Genomic DNA, 5,523 nt, shown 5'->3' on the forward strand with positions numbered 1-5,523 from the left:
AAAAAAAATAAGAGAGATAAACCATTGGTTAATATGATTTTATTTGGGGGGAGGGGGCTAGGTAATGGAGTTAAGTGAATTGCCCAGTGTAACACAGGTAGTAAGTGTCAAATGTCTGAGGCCAAATTTGAACTCAGGTTCTCCTCACTCCAGGGCCAGTGATCTACCCACTGCACCACCTAGCTGCCCTTGTTAATGTGATTTTAAAAAAGAAATAAATCCAAATTTCCACTATCAAAAATGAAGTGGAAATTAAAGCAATGGTTAGGAAATAATTTGCTCAATTATATGCCAATAAATCAGACAATCTGAGCAAAATTGATGAATATTTATGAAAGATGTAAATTACTTAGATTAACAAAAGTGGAAAGAAAAATACCTAAATAACCCCATTTTGTAAAAAGAAATTGAACAAGCCATCAACCTAAGAAAATCACCAGCCCTAAGAAAAAAATCTCCAGGGTCAAATGTATTTAAAAGTGAATTCTACCAAACATTTAAAGAACAATTATTTCCAATACTATGTAAATTATTTGGAAAAATAGGTGAAAAAAGGAGTCCTACCAAATTCTTTTTATGACACAAATATGGAGCTGATACCTAAACAAGGAAGAGCCTACACAGAGAAAGAAAATTATAGACAATTTTCATGATAAATATTGATGGGAAAATTTTAAATAAAATGTTAACAAAGAGATTAAAGTAATTTATCACCAGGATAATATATTGGGACCAGGTGGGATTTATACAAGGAATGTAGGGCTTGCTCAATATTAGGAAAACTATCAGCATAATTGACCATATCAATAACAAAACTAACACAAATTATATGATCATCTCAACAGATGTAAAAAAAAAAACTTTTGACAAAATGCAATAGCTAATCTAAGAGATGTGAAGTGTTACCTCAAAGTTGTTTTAATTTACCATTACATAATTATTGGTGACTAATAGCATTTTTATTATTATAATTAACAGCTTTGGCATTTTGTGTTAAAAATTGAACATTCTTAATCTTTGACCATTTATCATTTGGGGAATGGCTCTTTTTTTATAAACTTAGTTCAGTTCCCAATATATTTGAGAAATGAGGCCTTTATCAGAGACACTTGCCATAATTTTTTCCTAGTTTCCTCCTTTCCTTCCAATTTTTTGCTGCATTGGTTTTGTTTATGCAAAAACTATTTAATTTCATTTAATCAAAATTATCCACTTTAATTCCCATGATCCTCTCTATCTCCCATTTGGTCATGAACACTGCCTTGTCTATAGATCTGAAAGGTAATTTTCCACATTACTGTAATGTGCTTATGATACCACACTTAATGTCTAAATTTTGTATTCATTTTGAGCTTACCGTGATATATGGTGTGATATGTGTTTATGCCAAGTTTTGGCCAGACGTCTCAGGGATTTTCATTAATGGTGTATTCTGATCCCAATAATTGGGATCTTTGAGTTTATCAAACACCAGGTTACTATGCTCATTTGTTTTCTGTATATTGCATGCCTTATCTATTCCACCGATCAACAACTCTATTTCTTATCTAATGCCAGATTGCTTTAATGATTATCATGGCATAATATGGATTGAAATCTGGTACTGTTAATTCACCTTCCATTATTTTTTTTAAATGATCCCCTTCATATTCTGAATTTTTTGTTCCTCCAAATCAATTTTCTTAATTTTTTGGTTCTATAAAGTAATGTGTTTGATAGATTGTGCATGGAAGAAAGAAATGAATGAATGAATGGATGGATGAGTGAATGAATGAATGAATAAGCAAGTGAAAAAATAAATAAATGATGTAGGTAGTGTCATCGTTTTTATTACATTAGCTTGGCCTACCAATGGACATTAACATTTCTGAAATTGTTTAGATCTGTCTTTATTTCTGTGAAAAGTATTTTTTAATTGTGTTCATATAGTTCCTATGTTTTTGGCAGGTACACTCCAATCCATTTTATATAGTTTGCAGTTATTTTAATGGAATTTCTCTTTCTATATTTTCCTGCTGTTTTGTTAGTAATATATGCTACTGCTGATGATTTCTGTAGGTTCATTTTATTTTATGTCCTGCAACTTTGATAAAGTTGTTAGTTGTTTCAACTAATTTAATTGATTCTCTAGAATTCTCTAAGTATGCCATCACATCATCTTCAAAGACTGAGAATTTTATTTCCTCTTTCTTATTTTTTCCTTTAATTTCTTTTTCTTATTTTCTTGCTTTAAACAAGTATTTCTATTACAATATTGAATAATATTGGTGATAATGGACATAGGTACTTTAATCCAGATCTTATTAGGAAGCCATCTATATTATCCTCATTCCAGATAATGTTTGCTCTCAGTTTTACATTGATACTTTTTACCATTATTAGGAAATTTCCATTTATTCCTTTGTTTTCTATTGTTGATACAAATGGATATTCTATTTCATCAAAAGCTTTTTCTGCATCTATTGATAAAATTGTAAGATTTATTGTCATTATGGTTCAATTATGCTTATAGATTTTCTAATACTGATTCAGCTTTGCATTCCTGGTATAAATCCCACCTGGTCATAATGTATGATCTTTGTAATAAAAAAAAAAACCTAAGTCTATTCACTAATAATTTATTAAAATTTTTTACGTCAATATTCATTATGAAAATGGTTCTATAGTTTTCTTTTTTCTGATCTGAAGGAACTTAAATTCAAATGATGAAGTCAATAAGCATTTAAGGTCTCAACTGCAAGTCAATAAAAAAGGGTACCATGCTAGTTAGGGTACAATTACACAGCAAATGTAATACCTCCTCTTTGTTGTCATTTTCACTGATAAAATTATATCAGTTACTGACATTGAACTATTTGATAGTGCCAAAGACATTGGTGGCAAGAACTTTCTTTTCTCAGTCTTCAGTAACTGCGACTATAGCATGTGAAGGATCACTTCCCAGGCTGTGTCTCCACAGGAGTTGCTTCCCAGTATAATGGCTAAAGTAAATGATGAATAAGTATTGCTATTTCCAAGGTTGTTGTGTTCAGAACCTTGGTTTTAATCTCTCAGAGTTTGAGGGGAGATGATGGTCATTGAGGTGGTGAGAATAGTTTGACCTGTCTAGTTCACACTGCTCACTGTCCCTTCTTCAAGGAGCCTCACTGTTCAGCTTGACTTCTTTACATGTCCAATGGGTGGCAGTTGACTGGCTGTTGGTGAAAATACCTGGCCTCTTCTTCACAGGAAACACATCCCCAGAAAGATGATTGTGAGAGCTTGACTAGAAGCAAGATCTGTGGTCTGGGAGTTCTTGCCATTCTCTGGGTTCTTAAGACCAGCTGCCTGTTGGTGGAAGTTGATCAGTAGTTGTTGATGGTAATGATGAAGGTTGGCCTCATGATTACTTTTCCCCCAATGGTGGCTGCAGGAGCTAGTCTGGAAGCAGGTCTGATTTATTGAGGAAACATATTCCCAAGGGTCTTGCATCAGGGTCATTGGTTGTCTTAGTCAGAAACTTACTAAAGCTGAAGGCCAAGATCATGGTGGTAGTTTGATTTACCTAGAACTTGATGCCTGATATATTTCTTTTTTTTTTTACAGGTTATACTTGTGTAGTCATGCAAAACACTTCCATTGTTCTCATGCTGTGGAAAACTAACTATATTTCCCTTCATCCTATCCCCCATTTATTCTATCCTCTCTTTTGACCCTGTCCCTCCTCAGAAGTGTTTGCTTCTGATTACCCCCTCTACCAATCTGACTTCCCTTCTATCATCACCCTGCTCTCTTATCCCCTTCTCACCTATTTTCCTGTAAGGTAAGCTTTCCATGCCCAATTGAATGTGTATGTTATTCCTTCCTTAAGCCAAATCTGATGAGAATAAGATTCACTCATTCCCTCTCAACTTCCCCCACTTCCTTTCCACTGTAAAAACCTTTTCTTGTCTGTTTTATTTGAGGTAATTTACCTCATTTTACCTCTCCCTTTCTCCTTCCCCTAGTATAATCCTCTCTCACCCCTTAATTTTATTCTCCAGATATGACCCCTTCATTATCAACTCACCCTGTGCCCTCTATCTATGAATCAATGTATAGATATATAATTTTTCCCTCCAACTACCCTAATACTGACAAAGGTCTCAGGAGTTACAAATATCATCTTTCCATGTAGGAATGTAAAGAGTTCAACTTTATTAAGTCCCTTATGATTTCTCTTTCCTGTTTACCTCTTCATGCTTCTCTTGAGTCTTGTACTTGAAAGTCAATTTTTCTATTCAGCTCTGGTCTTTTCATCAAGAATGCTTGAAAGTCCTCTATTTCACTGAATGTCTATTTTGTTTTGCTGGATAGATGATTCTTTGCTGTAATCCTATCTCCTTTGTCCTCTGGAATATCATTTCCAAGCCGTCCTATCCCTTAAAGTAGAGGCTGTTAAATATTGTGTTCTCCTGATTGTGTTTCCACAATAGTGGAATTGTTTCTTTCTGGCTGCTTGCAGTATTTTCTCCTTGACCTGGGAATTCTGGAATTTGGCTACAATATTCCTAGGAGTTTTCCTTTGGGGATGTCTTTCAGGAGGTGATCAGTGAATTCTTTCAATTTCTATTTTACCCTCTGGTTCTAAAATATCATGGCAGTTTTCCTTGATAATTTCTTGAAAGATGATGTCTAGGCTCTTTTTATTGATCATGGCTTTCAGGTAGTCCAATAATTTTTAACTTATATCTCCTGGATCTATTTTTCAGGTCAGTTGTTTTTCCAATGAGATATTTTACATTGTCTTCTATTTTTTTCATTCTTTTGGTTTTGTTTTACAAAATCTTGATTTCTCATAAAGTCACTAGCTTCCCTTTGCTCCACTCTAATTTTTAAGGAATTATTATGTTTGGGGCAGCTAGATGGCATAGTGGATAGAGCATGGGCCCTGAAGTCAGGAGGACCTGAGTTTAAATCCGGCCTCAGACCAAACACTTGACATGTACTAGCTGTGTGACCTTGGGCAAGTCACTTAACCCTGATTGCCTCACACACACACACAAAGAAGGAATTATTATCTTCAGGGAACTTCTAGACTTCTTTTTTCCATTTAGCCAATTCTGCTTTTCAAGGCACTCTTCTCCTCATTGGCTTTTTGGAACTCCTTTGCATTTTTAAGGCGTTGTTTTCTGCAGTATTTTTTGGGTCTACTTTAGCAAGCTGTTGACTTGTTTTTCTTCATTTTCTTGCATCACTCTCATTTCTCTTCCCAGTTTTTCCTCTCCTCTTACTTGCTTCTTAAAATTCTTTTTGAATTCTTCCATGGCCTGGGACTGATTCATATTTTTCTTGGAGGCTTTGGATGTAGGAGCTTTGACTTTGTTGTCTTCTGGTTGTATGTTTTGATCTTCTTTGTCACCAAAGAAAGATTTTGTGGTCTGACTTTTTGCACAGTTTGCTCATGATCCCAGCCAATCCCTTGAGTTTTAAACTCTTTGTTAAGGTAGGGGTCTGCTTCCAGCATGGAGAATGTATTGTCCCAAGCTTCAGGGATTTTGTGTT

The sequence above is a fragment of the Vombatus ursinus genome, unplaced genomic scaffold (assembly GCF_900497805.2).
Source record: "Vombatus ursinus unplaced genomic scaffold, bare-nosed wombat genome assembly UNPS02015415.1, whole genome shotgun sequence".
Lineage (NCBI taxonomy): Eukaryota > Metazoa > Chordata > Mammalia > Diprotodontia > Vombatidae > Vombatus > Vombatus ursinus.